The 19,659-nt window shown below is 30.4% G+C and overlaps 1 long non-coding RNA gene across 1 annotated transcript in view; it reads right to left on the bottom strand.

Annotated features, from left to right (window-relative positions):
* Positions 1-2,760: 2,760 nt before the first annotated feature.
* The window catches only part of LOC129960630 (uncharacterized), a 66,529-nt gene continuing 49,630 nt past the window's right edge, over positions 2,761-19,659 (bottom strand). Inside the window, exon 4 of the long non-coding RNA XR_008783642.1 lies at positions 2,761-3,070. This is a non-coding gene — a long non-coding RNA (uncharacterized LOC129960630). The remainder of the gene's footprint in view (positions 3,071-19,659) is intronic.

Genomic DNA, 19,659 nt, shown 5'->3' with positions numbered 1-19,659 from the left:
CTTTGCATTCTTCAAATAATAATAATAATTTATAACTTGGTGTATACTTGGGAAAAACCCTTTTCTTTGAAAATGTTCAGAAAGTTGAATTGTTTATTCAAATTGAATTCATATTGAATTTTTGGTGTAATGACGTAATAAATAAGATAAATAAAAAAACAGTTTTTTAAATCTCACTTTTACTGTGCAATAAAAAAAATAAAATGTTTAAAAATTATTTCCTACATTTAATTTAAATTTAGTATAAATATTATGCGATTTCAAATTTCTTTTTTCAAATTCATTACCAATTATTTAATTCCACTAGTATGGAATTAAAATTTAAACAAATTCATAAATTATCTGACAAAAAAGTTCTAAAAAAATTGAAATAGTGTACTTTTATCAAGAACGCATAAGAAAATTCAAAACTATAGCCTAACAGGGAGTGAAAAATCGATTTCAAAATTCTGTCTGTACAACTATGAACCAGATCGAATGAAATAGCAAATACTTGAAAAAGTGACAATGAAAATTTTTTTTATTGGATTTCTTTATTGAAAACATCTACAAAGCTAACTTTCTATTTCATATTCGATTCCACCCGAGTTATGCATCAATAAATTTTTATTTTAATATTAAGTGAATTAATAAGAAAGCCACTAAAACGCAAGTGCATTAAGACTGTTGACGAAAAAATTATTTTTGGATCTTTTTAATCCACAAAGCATATTTTTAAAACATTGACAAATGTATAGACGATGAAAAATAGAATATTTGTTATAATGTTTCGTATTTTTGAATGCACTCTGTATTTTTTAATCGCTACTGTCCATGTTATTTTTATCACGATAGATACTTTCCAATTATTATTTTTAAAAAATATTTTCTACAGATGTTGATTAGATATTTTTAAAACTGCGAAATTTTAATTTTTATACGTGGAAGAATATAAACGGATTAGTCAGTTCCCTTTAAAAACAAGATAAACATTACTCCGAGAAAGAAAACAGACGTGTCATTATTAATTATGAATTTTTTGAAACAATGAATTTTTTTAAATAATAAAACTTTTGGATAAATATCAGAGAACTAATAAATTTTAAAATACTTCTTCTTAATTATGAAAAATCTTCGAAATACTGGATTTTCCTTCTTCAATATGAAATAACTCAAGATGTCTATATTTTTTTTAAATAGAAAAAGGAACAAATATGACAAAAATGTAATTAATAGATGTTCTGCACCGTTTTGATGAATAAAATAAATGTCACTGTATTTGTTACCATTTAAATAATAGTAGACATCTGTGAAAATAATTGGTGCTTTTATTTGGGAAGAAATTTCGAAGGTTATATCTATTTACTTTTTTTTATGATTCTCATAAAATGAGTTACAAATATTAATTATTGAACTGAAAAAGAGATTCATTATATTTTTAATGATTTGTGTGAAATAGACTAAGGGTCTATCTATATATTGATGCGTTTATTTTTCAAAAGTTTTTTCAGTAATAGAAGTGAATAAATATTGTTACAAATCTGTAATTTTGCTACCCATCACGAATAGAGTCATCGTAAGAAAGACCATTGTACGATCTGTCCTGTGCGTGTTGAGCTCAATGAACTCAGAGCTTGGCGACAGACTTGGCGATCATTTGGCGGCTTGGCGACAAAATGGATCATATTGGGAAGTTCGAGAAGTTTTACGATCCATCCAGTAGGAACCAAGATACACTCAGATATGCCCTGATTGGTCTGGGGGATTCTGGCCCCGCCTCCCGGAGCTATAAAAGACAGGCACTCTGAAGCTGCAGGGAAGTTGTGTGGATCGTCAGAAGTTGTGTGTGTTGAGGAGTCGGAGTCGCCGACAAGTAAAAGATTTTAGAGGATTAGACAGCAAGCAAGCTGCTGAACTAGCGATTAAATGCGCTGAGTCATTATGATTGATCGACAGTATTTTGTTGTAGAAAGAGTTTTGTAACAATATAATAAGATTAGAAGCATCATTTATAGTTCTGTTGTTTTTGTTTTCTCAACCATTGTAATCGTCAAAAAAATTCGACCTCAAGATTTTGACGAATCACCACGTTTCAGACCTCTAGAAAACACAGTTTCCCAATTTCATAAATCTAGTTCAGAAAATACATTTTTGAAATTATATCTGTCTCTGAATACTATAACTCAAAAACGCTTTGAGCTAATCGAGTGAAATTTGGTGTATGATCTTAAATTAGATTAAATTTGTATATATCTATATATCTAGATATCAATTCACAGGAAGTTGTGGGCTGCATGTGAAAACGTCAACTATAAAATGTAACAATCTAGATAGATAAAATTTGGTACACAGTTTTCGAAAAAAAAAAAGTATAGATCTGCAACAAATTTTGAGCCGTCTAGAGTTTGACTGTCTGCGCATTAGCAAGCAGACACCAACAAAACAAGATAAATTAAAAACATAACTTAGATAAATGAAATTTGGTATATTGTTATTAAAATTGTAGCTCTATGTCAAGTTTTGGTTTCATTTGTTCAAATAAAAGCGTTTAAAATGCACACTCGGTTTTCTTTGCTATACTATGAAACACAAAACGCTCAAGTAAGGAACTCTGAAAATAAAAATTGGAGCACTCGTGATGTTCATGGTCTTCTTAGGTTTGAGGACACCATTCACACTGGTCTCAAACGTTTTACCAAAATGTTTGTCTATAGGTCAATAAAGAGAATCATGACACTTATAAATTCTGAATATTTTTTATCTATTGTCAACTGAAGCATTTTTTGACAGCATATAAATTTCGGTGCTACGCATTTCTACATGCTTTAGTGTATAAGAATAAACAGATCACTTTAGTTTAATCGTAAGGTCTCAGCTTCTGATTTCCATGTGCAAAATCCGATTTCTCTAAACTGTAACCCTGTATCTGCGACTATGGAATGTTAAATGTGGTGCCAAGATTCAAACGATCTCTTCGTTGGCTTGATGTAGAAGTTTGGAGTGGGGTACCTGGATCAGATATCAACATCGTCTTCTGATCAATTTTCAAAATGGTTTGACATTTTCCATAAAAGTCTTGCGTTGCTTCGAACTAAAAAAAATAATGTTATTAAACTAAAATAGAAATAAATAACAAATAACATTCTAATTTTTAAAACCATGATAAGGCCTATAATTAAAATTTGAAATCATTATAGACAGAAAATGATTCCTCCAAAGACAAATCACATGAGATCGAGGGATAATTTAAAAGATATTTAATTTAAGAATTAATAATAGGATCATAAAATACATTTATTAGATGCACAATTTTATTCATTTTACCCTGCTTTTATATATTTTAAGTGATCAGAGGAATAGTGGTGTAAACAGAGGAAAAGTATGAACTATTGGAAGCATCTTATATAGACAAAAATGCTTTGCTCAGGAAGAAAGAGGTGAATACTTCATAAATACACATTTAAAAATATTTCATTTTTTTTTCTTTGTACTTCGAAATAAACGATCATTACAAATTAATTTTTGACATTATTTTGCCTTTGTAATTCTGCTCATATATTGTCGAGAAAAGGGGTAACTGAAATATTGTGTAATAAATTCTTTAATTTTGGTTATCTTTCACAGTATGGGTATGAAATCATACAAAACGAAATAAATATTCTTTTTCCGCAGAAATTTAATAACTAGTATTGTATTTACAATACTATATTGCATTAACATTTATTCTAGATGAAAAAAATTATTAATACTTTCTACCAAAATATTTAATCAAAACAAATAAAAAAATAAAGCAAATGTTATTTCTCAGAAATAATTTTTAATAACTAGCATTGTATTTACGATACTATATTTCATTAATATTTATTATAGATGAACAAAATTATTATTACTTCGATCCAAAATATTTAATCCAAAACAAATAACACAGATTTCTATCTGCCTCTCTTATTCTTAATGTCCTTGAACTGCCTTTCAAGTTTATAGAGATAATCGAAATTCCATGTATCCTTTTCTAGAGATAAGTTTATGGTTAGCTATATTTAATCCAAAACAAATAAAACAAATTTATGTCTGCTTCTCTTATTCTTAGGCTGGTTACACACACAGAAGATTTTTCCAACGTGGTTGATTCACCGTCACCGCCAAAACAACAATAGTGCATTGAAATATATCAGAGCTTACACATTTGGCGGAAAAATAAAGGCGCGGTCTATCTTCCTTTGGCGGACTTTGTGCAGGCGGCGGTTGCCACTGGCACCAATGATATTTTTACCATCCCGTTCAAGTACTGGCGCACATAATCAAATGTAAACTTACACATGAGGCGTTTTTTTAACTTCTAGAGTTGCATTTTCACAGTGAGTTTTAACTTTCTGCGTGAAACATAATTTTTTTTAGTATCGATAGATTTTCATCTATTATGAACATGAGTGAGTTAAATATCGATAATGAAATTTTAATTGCTTTAATCCAAGAAAGGCCAGTTTTATAGATTTTTAAAGACAGAAACGCAGCGGTTGGCATGAAATTTGTATAGAAATTTATAATGACTTTGATTTATCGGAAGAAAAAGAGAAACGATTTATGGGAAATCCATACTTTCTCATAAGTACTTACTAGAAAAAAGTTGGAGTGGTAAAAAAAAAAAAAAATTAATTTTAAGAATCTAGAAATTATACTATTAACACTCTCTAGTTCCATTCACAAACTGATTTTTTAAATAAAAATATAAACATTACTTGAAAATTAGTAACAATATTACGTTTTTCTAAAAAAAAGTATTGTTATGCTTTTAACTTATTTCTAATAATCCAAAAATATTTTACAAGTAAATAAAAATAATGCGAAGAAAAACGTTTTTTCTTGCAATACTTGTTTCAAATAAGAAAGCGGTTTATTTTACATTTATCTGTCACTAATATTCATTAAGAATATTTTATATTGTAGATGTATGCCAGGAAACCATGCCTGCATTTGAAATAAAATATCTACATAGAAGGTTTCTCGTATTGTTTGCTTTGGAATCACCTCTTGTAATATTCTCTCCTTGAATACCTTTCAATCCTATAATTGATATTGTATCCTCAATCATGTATCCATCTCTATCCTTAACATAATTATGAAGAATAATACAGGCTTTAATAATACCATGCACAAATTGTGATAGAACATTAAAAGGCCGTTGGAATATTCTCCATATATTGCTCAGAATATCAAAAGCTCATTCTGTGCACCTTCTTGCTTGACAAATCGTAGATGAATATTTTCTTTTTCGACTGTCAAATGTATTCCAGCATATGACCTTAGCAAATTTTTATGCAGCCCAAATGAAGCATCTCCAACAAAAAAGTATGGAACTTCTGGATTTTCTGTGCATGGCAAGCACAAAATAAAACGGTATTTACTGTCGGTAATGCCCATTAACACAATTGAACTGTAATACTAATTATATAATTAATATATAGTAATATTAATTGTGTATTAATTTCTATTTGTATATTTATGCGTATAGAACGTATCTCTGTTCATATTTATATGTTTTTGAGCGACTGCATCAATAAATAAATTTACCTTCAGAACTTTATAATAACAATGTACGAAAATAATTGTAAGTGAAACATTTATTGTACTTAATGCAATTTAATTCTCCAACTTATAGATTTCAAAAGTTGTTGCCAACATTTCTACAGACTGAATGGAATTCCTCATTTTGGTATTTTTGTGCTAATATATTTTGGCCGCCCATATAATCCACCAAAGGAAGTCTTCGACATTCTGAAGTGTTTGAAGAATTTCAATGACAATTCCTTTTATTTCAAATCTGCAAATAGCGTGTAAAAAGCTCCTAACTCCTCTCTTTTTCCATTAATTGAATAAATACAAGGGGGGGGAAATACAAAGTCTATTTCCCCCCCTTTTCCTCTTCATTCGACGACAAAATAACAATAAAGATAAAATCTGTACTCTATTCATTTCAAACTACACTTAAGAAGTAAATAGTTTAAATAATATGGTTAAATTAAATTTGTTTGTTGATGAAATTACGCCGACTCTTACGACGGCGACGGAAATTTTACCGCCGTGTGTGTAAACCTTCGATCTCTGGGAGCGGTAACGATAAAATATCCGCAGCGGAAATAATCGCTGTGTGTGCAACCAGCCTTAATGTCCTTGAACTGCCTTTCACGTTTATAGAGATAATCGAAATTCCATGTATCCTCTTCCAGTGATAAGTTTATGGTTAGCTATTTTCACCCTTTTACTTCACTGCGCTTTTCAGATTTTGAGTTCACAGAAAAGTATAATTCCGAAACTAGTATTTTTGGGGATTTCAAAGAGGTCTAAAACATAAATTTTCATCAAAATGTCGAAACCGAATTTTTTGACGATTCCAGCGCTTTTCTTTCTATGTTTCGAGTACTAGAAAGTACAAAACAATGGTGGTAAATCCTTATTGGAAAAGATTATTTTAGTTTCTTTTAGAATATTTTTAATTATACTTATTATGATATTTAATATCCTCGAACTAACTTTCAAGTTTATAAAGGTAATCGAAATTCCATGTATCCTCTTCCAGAGATAAGTTTATGGTTAGCTATTTTTATCCTTCTACTTCACTGCGCTTTTAAGTTCACAGAGAAGATAATTACAAAACTAGTATTTTTTATTATTTCTTTTTGGTTTCAAAATAATCTAAAACATGGATTTTTATCAAAATGCCGAAGCCGAATTTTTTTGACGATTGCAGTACTTTTTCACTCTATCTCGAATACAAGAAAGTACAAAACAACGGTTGGTATCATGGCTGGAATTCACAGAAAAGCATAATTCAAAAACTAAGTTATTTTTGCAGAGGTGGGGGTGGGGGGTTCAGAGAGGTCTAAAACACGGATTTTCATCAAAATGCCGAAGCCGAATTTTTTGATGATTCCAGCATTTTTTGTCTATATTATATTAGAAATTCTATACTATACACTAGAAATACTATTCTAGAATATTCGAATACTAGAAAGTACAAATCAACGGTCGAAAATCATTATTGGAAAAGTTTATTTTACTTTCTTTTAGAATATTTTTAAAGATAGTCATTGAGAATGTTTGCAACATTGGGGATAGGTTCCATTATTTTTAGATCATATATAGCAATTTAGTAGAAGTACACAAGAAAATTGAAGGGAAAACATTGCCGATTTTTATTTACTTCTGACCGAAGAGTTTCTTTGATAGCGCATAAAATCTAGCATTAAATGCAAGCCGGTGTCTATTTTACGGTAGGTATTAAATATTCACACTGTCCAGGTCTAAAATGATATAAAAGTGGAAGGGATGCTCGACACCGAAGTAAACTGCGAGCGATTATATTGTCCAAAAATTTATTTTCGTTTCCTTGGTTTGACTCGAAACTTTTGCAAATGTAAATACTACTCTAAATTCCAAAGTGATCGATTACAGTCCGTTTGTTGATGCGAAGCACGTATCATTATAACAGCTTTCGGCACAGACTACCAGTGAGCGTGATAATGATATTTTAAAAGAGAGTTAGTAAGTACGGGCCTATCTTGTCGCGTCTGGATTGCCCGAAGCTGAAAGGTGCATCATAAAATTTTAGAAGTTACTCCTGGGACTATCAACAGATAAAAGACTGAAAACTGTGGTCATCAAGATGAACTCCTTTCCCTACTTCTATTTTTATATCCCTTCAACGTTTTTATCGCTTCAGTCGCAAAATGTGGGAAGTACCTACAATGATGAAAGATTTAGAAGCGGGGAAGAAAAAGAAAGAATCCCGTTTCTTTTGACAACATTTTAACTTTGCCGGATATTTTAGCCGACAGGCTTGTCCGGCCTTCCTTTTTTTACATCATTATTAACTTCTTAGCTCTCTATCGTGGCAATGCCAGTATTTTTTCGCTCATTTGAGTGGAACTAGTTTCCTCCAAATTCTACGAAGCGTCGCTTTGGAATTCCGCCGCTTAAGAGTTCTGTTACTGTCAGGTGGGCTTGATTTGTTGACAATTTTCAATCCATTTTGGCTCGTTTTTCACTCTCTGGGACATTTAGGGCTTTCCGATTCATTGAATGCCGAAATAGGAGAAGAACTATTTGCCGAATTTTAAAGAGCTATTTTATCTTTCAGAGTTTGTTTTTAATTTATAAAATATTAATCAAATGTAAATTTTGTATAGCTAATCCATCTTTATATAAAAAAACTCTTTTCCAAGGAATATAAACGAAATCGATGAAATAAACGAGTTAAATGTTTCGACCTCTTCGGAAACTGCGTATCTAAATTGTGTCGCAAAAATTTAGCGATGACGAGTATACTCGTCAAACACAGAGTATGTGTAATATGAAATTATGTTGTAATGAAATGACTTTTTTTTTTATTTCAATAATGAAATTTATTTATTTACTTTAACTAACGTACATTTTTTGCATATGAAAGAAAAGAAACATAAAAAATTAATTTATTTTTCTAATTTGCTGTTAGAGAATGGTATTGAGCAAAGCATAGTAGAACACATAATAATCTCTTATTTGTTCCTTTGATTTCGACTTGGCCTCAAAATATTTTGATATTTACGAATATGCTTGACTTTTTACTAAAATTTTAATTCAAACTGTAATTTGTCACTACTTATTAGTCCTGATGAAAACTCAGCATACTGCAAAATGCTGTACTTTTTCCATGACGAGTATACTCGTCAAAAATAGTTAACTGGTTAATATGCTCTCAGGAAGAAATTCGGATAAAATCAACCACAGATTCATATTTTATGTTCTATTTTAGCAGATGGAAATGTTTCGGATTTCTTTCATTTTTGCCGTGAAAGAATGATAGAATTCTGTGTATTAGACTTTGAAATTTTTAATTGCTTAATATGCTTGTCTATGATTTAATTTAATTTATTTATATCCAAATAAATCTATGATAATTTTAATTACTTCACTAGAAGTAATTATGTAATTTTTACGTAATAAAGAATTCGTAAAATTCATATATTAATTTTTTATATCAATCTCTTGTTATACGTATGAACGAAATATTCCTTGAATATACGAAATATTCACCGCGAAATATAAGCGAGAAAATATCCGCTCATCTAGGCACAGAAGGATCACATATAAATACACAAAAAATATATTTTGAATTCAATGGGATATTTATCCTTCTGAAGAGAAAAAAAAAATATTCCATGATATTCCAGCCATGTTCATTTTCGTTTCTTGTTTAGCCATTTTTATCGTCCTTGCAACTTATCTGCGAAATGAAAATCACATTTATTCTCTTTGTTATATTCCTTTTCTATACTGTATTTAAGGTTCTCATTTTACATTTTATGTGCTTTATACTTCTTAATTACAATTATTTTGCCTTTATATTATATATTATACAACGTACTCAAGAAACAATTTTAAAATGAATCCGAATCCTTTCGAGTAAAAAAATTATTCTTCCAAAATTTAAAAAAAAAAAAAAAATATTTTAACCTCCCTGCTCTTTCTTTCTATATATATGCAGGGTGTTTCTAAAATAATGGGACAAACCTTACAAATACATCAGGCATATAGAGGCAAGTCGTTTTTGCAATAAAGCATGGACTTTCAAATGATAAGTGGTTTCTTCGACTAGTGAATTGAGACAAGAAATTGATTCATTAGAGGAAGGGTGCAATAAAAGATTATCAAAAAGAATATAATACATACATATATATCGGGTACGTTGTACAACCATGTAACTCTCCGACCCGCCACGAAGGCACACGGATTTAAACCATAAAAACTGAATGACCGGACCGCCACAACAGTAACAATGGCGGGAACTGTGGTTGTGTCCTAAGGGCCGTCACCGGCCACGGTACAATCCTCCCAGAAGGAAGTACGTCCCGACATCGATGGGAGGAGTCAGATCCGCCACCTATTAGTGTACCCTCCAGGGTGGCGAGATCCAACCACCATGCCAGAAGCATCTCATCCTCATTTCGAGGTGCCCCCCCCGGGGGTCAGGTACGTTGTACAAATTAGACTTAATGAAATACAAATGAAATGCTGTTTACAACAGCACAGCAACCCAGTTGCACAAATAGCAAAAGGCAAATTGCTATTTGTGCCCAGTTGCAGAAATAGCAAGCCGGTATAATTTTGGAAGGCACGAACTTTATGTACTCTAAAGGTTTGATGTTGGTTCTGCGTCCTGCTTGCTATTATGTATCATGCTGAGTATGATTGTAATGATATTTTTTATGCAAATATGCCGTTATAGTTTTATAAATTTGTATTGTATTAATATATTGAGGAGTTTGATTCATACTTTTCTTTTCCTTAATTTGCAGGTAAACAGCATCTATCGTGTTGCTTCTTTATGTTTACGTCATATCCTTTCGTAAAAACGACTTATTTCTATATCCCTAACTTATTATCAAAGTTTATGCCAATATTGTGAACACACACACACACACACACACACACACACACACACTAAAAGTACTATTAAAAGTACTTTAAAAGATGCAAATTTGGCATAAAAATGATGAAAAAAGATTAAAGCTGTAGTTTAAAGACATTCCTCTTTAGATTATTTTCTGAAAGAATACTCGTATTTATAAATATGACATCTTGATTTAAATAATTTCCCATTATTAAAATTACGATGACACTTTTTTGGAAGTATGATTACAGTTTTATTAATTTTCGAATTTAGAGAAGATTATTATTTGGCCTAAAAATACTATTCAGAATACTGAATGAGCTATTCTCTTGAGAGAAAAGATACAAATATCCGATATGAATGGACTAGAAATTAAGATTCACATTTTAAATATATCATGCATCATTAATGTTTGATAAAATTTGTATTGATTTAAGATTTTCTTTGATTATTTATTTCCAAACTTCAGTTTACTTAGGTTCTTGTAAAATCCAAGCCTATTTCTTGAGTCTGATTAAACGATCACGTACAATAATTCTGCTTAAAAGCTTTTATGAATTTATCACATTTTTGTCCCCTCTACTATTTTTTTCTTGGATGCTTCAAAACCTCATTTTGCTTAGTAAATATCTATGCATATTAGAAAATGGGATTTTTAAACACGCTAAACAGTTTCTTCAAGATTCTTCTATCAACATAATGCTGCAATGCAATACAAATACACCAACAAAACCAGTGAAAACAAAACGCCGGTGTAATCACTAAATCAAAATTTATCCATCAGATTTCAATCTAGAATTCAAAGCAATCAATTCAATGATGCAATGCTATTACTTGCAGACAGCCTTTCACTGTAGTAACAGCATCAGTGGCGGCATTATCTTGTCGAAAGATTCAGCTCTATGCTATTTACCTTGATGTAGAAAACAGTAAATTGTCTGTTATTAAATTTGGATGTTTCTTCGAGCTCTTTGTGAATAAACCCAAGAGGATTGTTCTTATTGAAAAAGCAGATCATTATATATGTTGCATCGAAATTTGCTTTGGAAAATAAAATGTTTATTTTGGTTTCCTTCTTCATTCAATGTCAATAACGTTCTTAACCATTAGACCCATCATTTTTCACGTAAAAATCGATGACATGTCGTTTATCATTGGACGGTATGTATATTTTGACAATAAATATCTTACTAGACGTTTGATGTTTTAAAGAGCATTCATTTTTTGTTATGTTTGGTCTCTTTCAAATTCTCCTGAAAATGTTTTTACCGTTCGCTTCAGAAATGAATTCCTCATGTTCTTATAAGATTTAATGACATTTATTTTTCGAAAAGTCTTTCATGATTTCTTAAAATTTTAGATAATCAAAATTCCATAATCTCTTTTTGCTTAAAAGGCTGCTGCATAATTTCGAAATAAACATGCATCTGATTATTTTTAAACCGTCTAGAAAATAAGAAAAGAAAGAGCTAGAATACGAGCTTAAAGTTGAAAATATCAGATCTATTTTATTCGCCAGTTTGGACGATACAAAATATGTAGTAGAATGATGTAATGCTTTTATGCTAGTGAAAATGGAATCTTGTAATAGATATTTCACCTTTTATTGCGTTCACGATAACAGTTCAGTATTTTAATATCTTCAAAACTGAATGATCAATAAATCTATTATAATTAAATTTTGTCTTCGTATTAGTGGTGCTGTCTGGTAGTGAATTTGAGAAAAAGTAATTTCAAGATTTCATACTTCTTTTACATATTATTTATGTTATTTTCAAACTATACAGATAATAAATTATGATTTAGGACAAAAAAGTGGAAAATATTTAAAATAAAAAAAAATCTAGTGCACTGATAAAAATGTATTTTTAAAATCTGCTTTTATTAAATTTATGAAGCGTTTTCTCACAAAATGTTCAGCTGTATCAGTAGAATTTTTTCAACGAACTGTCATAGATGCCGTACCACTAAACAATAGAATTTAACACTCCTCACCGAGCTAATCTGTCTTCTCTCTAAATACTATATAGAAAATTTATACCCTTCTGCTGAATTACCCTGTGCTTTAATATTTTGATAACGGATGAAATAAAGAACAATTAACATCAAACGAGGATAGAACCACAGATCTTGTTTTCTATGACCCGCAACCCTATTGGTCTGTACTTTTGCATGCATGTAAGTATGCTTATTCAAAAAATTAATTACTTAGATGTATGGAATTTGGCCCAGAGTTTTAGTGTCTAACGTGTCAATTTTAAGTAATTTTGAGCCAAATATGTCAAACGGTTGGCCGTTTTTATGCTTTTGCATGCATGAAATTCGATAGTTCTTGAATGAAATGATTTAAAGAAATGAAATTTGATATGTGATCTGGTGACTACAATTGCAGTTTTATGTCACAATTTTATTTCAATCGGTCGAAAAAGAGGAGTCGAAAACAAATATTTCATTTTCTGATATTAGTATATTAACTGTATATCTACGATTAATTGATAAAGATCGCACGAAGATTCTTCCGTAATTATCGTTCGTCAATAGTATGCGATTAATGCACAAGTATCGATTTTCTATACTATATTAATACACAATCATATGTAATAAAAATCTATGTCCTCATGGCGTACACGGCCTTGTACAAAATCCACAATTTCATGTAGAGGGAGGGGATAACTTGGTTAGATAATATGCGAGAATGTTTCGGGATGACCACTCAAGTTCGTGTAATTTCTTAAAGGGTTGTTAAATTAATTAAACTTTAAAATTTCTTTAACATTTTCGATTGTAATAAACTTTTTTTCCATTTACCATATATACAGGGTTAGCAAGAAATAAATTACCCACTTCAGAGGGCTTTAAAATGCGTTCTATCGATCTGAATGAGATAAAATTTGAACTACAGATTATTGAGATAATGTGTAGATCATGCGCTTTACATTTATTAAATAAAAAAAATTTGTACAAACATTCACCGTTAGGAGCCGTTGTAATACACATAAAACAATTTAATATGGTTTATAATTGTTAAATAAAGTAAAATTAACATTGCTCAATATGTCCTCCTTCATTTTCAATAATATGCTCTAATCGGAGAACCATATTTTCTATAGATGACCGGCGTGAGTTTGCCGGAATATTAAGAATATGGCACCGAATTTTGTCCTTCAGATCTGGTAGAGATGATGGCCTTTGATAGTAGATATTGTCCTTCGAATAACCCCACAACCAAAAATCGCAAGGGCTGATGTCCGGCAAGCGAGGAGGCCATGCTATTGGGAAATGACGACTGATAACTCCTGTTTCTGTGAAATGATGTATTAACAATCGTTTTATACGACGATCAATATGATGTGGTGCACCATCCTGCATGAAAATAATGTCTTGAAGGCATCCACGCTGTAGAAGAGTTGGGATTACAAAATCCCTCAGCATATCGTGGTACCGTTGTCCTGTGACGGAACAGGTTTGGATTCCATTTGAAATTATCTCTTCAAAGAAATACGTTCCAATGATAAAAGAAGCTGTAAAACCACACAATACTGTCACTTTTTCAGTATGCAAGGGATGTTCCTGGATAACGTGAGGATTTTCCTTTGCCCAAATTCGACAGTCTTGGGTGTTACTTGCCCATTTAGGAAAAAGTGGGCCTCGTCACTCCAGAATATTCCATGGCCAAGTTGTATCAACCACTATTCGAGAAAGGAACTGAAATGCAAAAGTTTTACGGACCTCTAAGTCCCCGTCCTGAAACAGGTGCACATTTGATTTTGTATGGATAAAAATGCGAAATCTGCCGTACGATTTTTCGTACAGTTGAATACAACATATCCAGAACACGGGAAACAACTGGCAAACTCGCACTATTATGCGGCGATTGACTGCTGGTTTCAACGAGCGCGGTCGCCACATTTTCGACGTTGGAAGACGGGAATTTTTTTTCGTCCTCTACCAGGAAGAATGTCAAGTTGCCCAGTTTTTTTCAAATTTCTGCATTATTTGCGTAGGGTACCTGGAGACATTGGACCTCTTTCTCTCTGCTTCATACGACGAAATTCCTTTAGAGCTGCAACGGCGATTTGTTGGTTCTGGTAGAACAATTTCACTAGTAGCGATTTTTCTTGCAACGTAGGCATGACGAAGAGAGAAGAAACTAATGTTCGTGAAGAATCCGCCTTCTTTTTATCCAAAGAAAAATGGTAATGGACATGTGCTGTAACGCAAATTATATTTCACATTTTCAATATATGCAAATAAATGCCATTTGTGTTACAGCGCCTTCTATTGGTGAATTTTTGTACTAAAATGTTTCAATTAATAAATCTAAAGCGCATCATCTGAATAATCTGTAGTTCAAATTTTATCTTATTTGGACCAATATAACTTATTTTAGAGTCCTCTGAAGTGAATAACTTATTTCTTGCTAACCCTGTATATTATTATTATTATTATAAACTTTTTCATATATAAAAATATTCAAACTTCGTAAGCTTAAGCTTTTGTCCAGCTTCAAAACTGTTGGGCTAAATGCAAATGTACTATATTTGCTTATCGACGATTTGCTATAGAACACCTTGCAGTGTTTCATGAATAGTAGAGCTATAAAATCTCTATAAAACTATATATACACATACATTCATATAAATTTTATACAATTTTACAAATTTGTACACATTTATAGAAATCCTAATGAATATTTGATTTCTATTCCACATTTTTCACTCATAAAAAGAGAAAAATATAATGAATAGAAATTCTAAATCAAACACACGTCTGAAGTTTTTACTTTCATTCAGAAAATTACATTGCAGAAAAGTTTAATAAACGTATTTATGTTGTAAATAGTAACACTCTTTGTAACAAAGAATATTATAAAGAGTTTGAAATGATTTAAATCTAAGTGCAAGTCTCAGTTTCCCATTTATTTTCCTTGCTATTAGAAAGGGAGAAGTTTTTTTTTCCAGTCTACTCCAAATAATTTATTAACCAAAAGACAAACTGGCTCTGTTATTCATTAAATATTGCAGAATATTATAACTTAGTATCATTTATTTAAACAGTTATTTAAATGTAAGAAAAATATTCAAATATTCAGCTTAGTGATATTTATATCGTTGTTCCATAAAATGATGTTGAAAGTTCCATTTATCTTCAATGAAAATGGAATGCTCTACCGTGAAAAAAAAATCTTCGTACAACAGCCTTGTGGGCATTTACTTGCTAAAACCCATTTTTCCGGTTGACTACAGTGGTTGTTTGACTCATCTTGGATGTCTAGCGACAAGCACAACTGACATCATACATGTTACAAATGACCTACTTAGCTGTACGACGAATGGTAGCAGCAACGTCATTTGTCAAATTCTGTCTAATAAATATTTTGCGCTTGTGTGTGGTTGTTAATGTTTCCATTACCCAAAATTCATCAATTATCATTTTGTCAATCAATTACCCGCGTGTCAGGGTTATTAAAGAGAACTTTAAAGCAAAATCTTTTCACCAGAAAAGAATTGGTTGGGAAGAAAATGGCTACGATATCTAAAAGATATGTTTTCAGTGGTTTACTGTTTCGGATGGAAAATGATATGAATATTTTTTATTTGGAAAAATTCTCGTTCCTGAAAAATAAATACGTTTCATTTTGCTCTTTGGATATTTGAGCTGGCAAAGATTGAATCGAGGAAAATTTCGTTAGATCTGTAATTATATTCGAATATCTCATACAATAATGTGCTTATTGGATACTATTCGAAACATATATTTATTTCTAGATAAAGCCTACATTGAACAGTTATTTATATTTGAATTACAACTAATCTGTATTGTATATCTCTCATTACTGAAAAAAATACGCCTCCTATACATTATTTATATATTTGAGTTGTAACAGATCATAGCGAGGAAGAATTCATGATACATTTATTTTTATTCGAATATTTCATACAAAAATAAGCATATAGGATTTGTTTCTAGATAAAGCCTACAATGAACAGTTTTTTTAAAATTTGTATTGCAACGAATCGATTACATATCTCTCGCTACTGAAAAATAAATGCGTCTCCTATACATTATTTGTATATTTAAGTTGTAAAAAATCAAAGCGAGAAAGAATTCGCCATATCTATACTTTTATTTGAGTATCTCATACAATAATGTGCTTATTGGATATTCGAAATTCCTAAGGTTTATTTCTAGAAATAATCTGCAACGAACAGTTATTTATATTTGCATTACAACCTATCTGTGTTACATAAATCTCGTTACTGAAAAATAAATACCTTTCTTATACATTATTTGCATATTTGAGTTTTAAAAAGAAAAAGCGAGAAAGAATTCGCCATATCTGTATTTTTATTTGAATATTTCATACAATAATGTACTTATTGGATATTATTCGAATAATATAAGCTTAATTCCAGATATAATTTATAATGTACAATAATTTATTTGAACATTACAACCACATTTTCTATTTCTCAATTACGTAGAGGAAGTATACAAAGCGAAAGTACTGCAATTGTATCGATAGAATTTAGAAGATTTAGACTCTCCTGAATCCGAAAAACACCTTTTGCAATTAAATCTATTTGGCTGTCGGCTGTCTTTGAATGTGATAACTCAAAAATGCAAAAAGCTAGATATTTGAAATTTGATTAATGAATTTATCATTGAAATTTCAAATGCATTTCAAGTTTTGGATTAAATTTGTAAGGGGCTGACCATCTGTATAATCGTTTGTGTGTGAACATAACACCCCACTCTCCACACACAATCACACAGATAAATGAAATTTGGTGCATGATTCAAAACTAAAATTTTCTCTTTTCTCTATATAGCGAAGTTAAACGCAAAACGATGTATAATTTAGAAATATACGGGAAGTTAGAGAACAGAGCATTCACACTGATTTCAATTCAGTTTCAATTATTTATTTATTAACTTTTTTTACCTGAAATATTTTGCAAAAATTTTAATTAGATACAAAAATTATAAAATCGTCATTTAAATTAATTAAAATTTTAGTTAAAATATAATTTGAATTTAGTTTTATTTACTTTCAGTATAATAATAAGGAATTAATTAGTATAATATTAATTCAGTATAATAATAAGGAATAAGGAACAATCTGCAATAAAAGATCAATAATTGATTTATAGCTCATGTTTGTATTTAATTTTTGCTTTTTTTATTTTCCATATAATTTTGCGACTGTGAATGAAAATAAGATATTGTAAAGAATTTTCCCCCATCTTATTCGAAATTAATAAGCTTTATGGTTAAACTAAAGGTTTTTCCAGAAATAATTTTTATTTTCTATGTTATACGATAATTAAGAATATTCCCTTGGGAGTTTTATAGAATAAATTACTTTAAATTCAAATAAAAAAAGACAATAGTTTAATAGTGTTTTTTATAGGAACGAATCTCGCTTATCTTTTCAAATATGACATTTTGTTTCAGAAAAAAAAAATTGAGTAAAATATAATTGATGCATATTTATGAGATGCAACTTCACATACAAATAAATTCAATAAATTAAAGCTTGTTTAAATACTTGCACTTTACTGATCTTAAAGCATACCAAAAACAGTGTGGGCGTTTTACAGTTATTTTAAACGATTTTAATAAGTTAGTATTTTCATTTTTCTCTTAAATATACAAAAGCTATTTATGCCTTTCCCAAACGTCAGGAAATGTGTAGATACCTGAGGAAAAAGAATTTTACTCCGGTTCTTTAAAATTCTCTCCAGGTCTCTAAGCAAAATTTTCAATTAAATGACGCGTTTACTATTTTACTCATATAATATTAGGTTCAAATGATATGCATGAATTTTGAGAGAAATTAATGTTTAAAATTTACGCAATATACCAACACGTCTTTTAAAAGCAACGTAAACATAAATGTTATGTTTAAATTATTTTTCTTGTTGTCTGTGTCAACAAACAGTTGTATTCTTAAGAATGCGAGGTATTTTTCTTTTCTAAATTGTGGACGGAATGAAAATACTCGTTAAAATTTTCCTGAGTTTCAATTTCAGTTTCATCGCTTTATAAAAAGTTTAAATAAATACAAACTTTGAGTTTCATTTTCAATGGAAAATCAGCTTGAATCTACATGTAAACGAAAACGGGGGGGGGGGGGATATGATAACAATGCGGAAATAAAGTATAGCTAAATGATTCAATAACAAATAATCTATAAACTTTAGCAAATTTTCAATTTAAATACTTTACTTTTTAACATAACATGATGTTGATTGTTCTGACAGGTACAGCGGTCACAGATTCAAAAATTGAATGGAAACGTTTTTTTTTTATTATAAAGTATGTAATCTGGATTAAAATGCCCCACATTATTAGATAAATTCTAATTGTTATGGCTCTCATGAAATGTTTACTAAAATTCTAAAATATATATGTGTGTGTATAATTCTTGTTTATATATGCGTGTAACGCTTTGCTCATTTAACTTCTGAATACAATTAGAATAAATTTGTTTGGATTTAGTGAGAGATATGTTGTAGGGAATATTGAAAATAAGGAATTTGTAGATGGGATATCCAGTTCAAAGGTGGGAGGTTATAGTGGTGAGCTGAAAATTTCATTTCCTTATAACTTCTTTTAGTTAAGAGCTATAAGGAAAGAGAAAAATTATTCAATCAGGCAAAAATTGCCACAATATAATAAGACACTTCTGTATTAAAAGGTTTTCATATCTTCCACTCTTTGGAAGTTAAAAGTCAATTAACATACTCTTGGATATAAACAACCCACTATATGCTTGAGTTTTATTGTTCTGATCTCGGTAAAGGCATTGTAGTTTCATGCTAGAAACTGGACTTCGAGACTGGATTCCACAGAGGACCCTTCTTGTATATGAATGGTATAGTTGCACTTAACTGGACAAAAAAGGAATTTGTCTTCTGAGAGAATATTTATTTTATTGAAACATTTTTATTTTCTCAATTCCTATTTCTTGGAAAAATCTTATTCGAAGTGATTGCTTTTAAAATCGACCTAGAGTGAATCATAGTGACCTAGAGTGAATCGATGACACTATAGTAGAAATTAATTTCCTGTCATAAGTACAATAGTGGCTCATCTTTTGAAGTTATAAATTGTATAGTGGACTGGGAAGATACTTCTTGAGGACAGCATTAACCTCTGATAAATTGTGATTGTGCGTCATGCATGCATAGAATTATCGTTTCTCAAGTTTATAAGCTAACTTTAAATAATTCTAAGACGCTATA

The sequence above is a fragment of the Argiope bruennichi genome, chromosome X2 (genome assembly GCF_947563725.1).
Source record: "Argiope bruennichi chromosome X2, qqArgBrue1.1, whole genome shotgun sequence".
Lineage (NCBI taxonomy): Eukaryota > Metazoa > Arthropoda > Arachnida > Araneae > Araneidae > Argiope > Argiope bruennichi.
The sequence above is the reverse complement of the archived record's forward strand: the minus strand, read 5'-3'. Positions and strand labels throughout refer to the sequence as shown.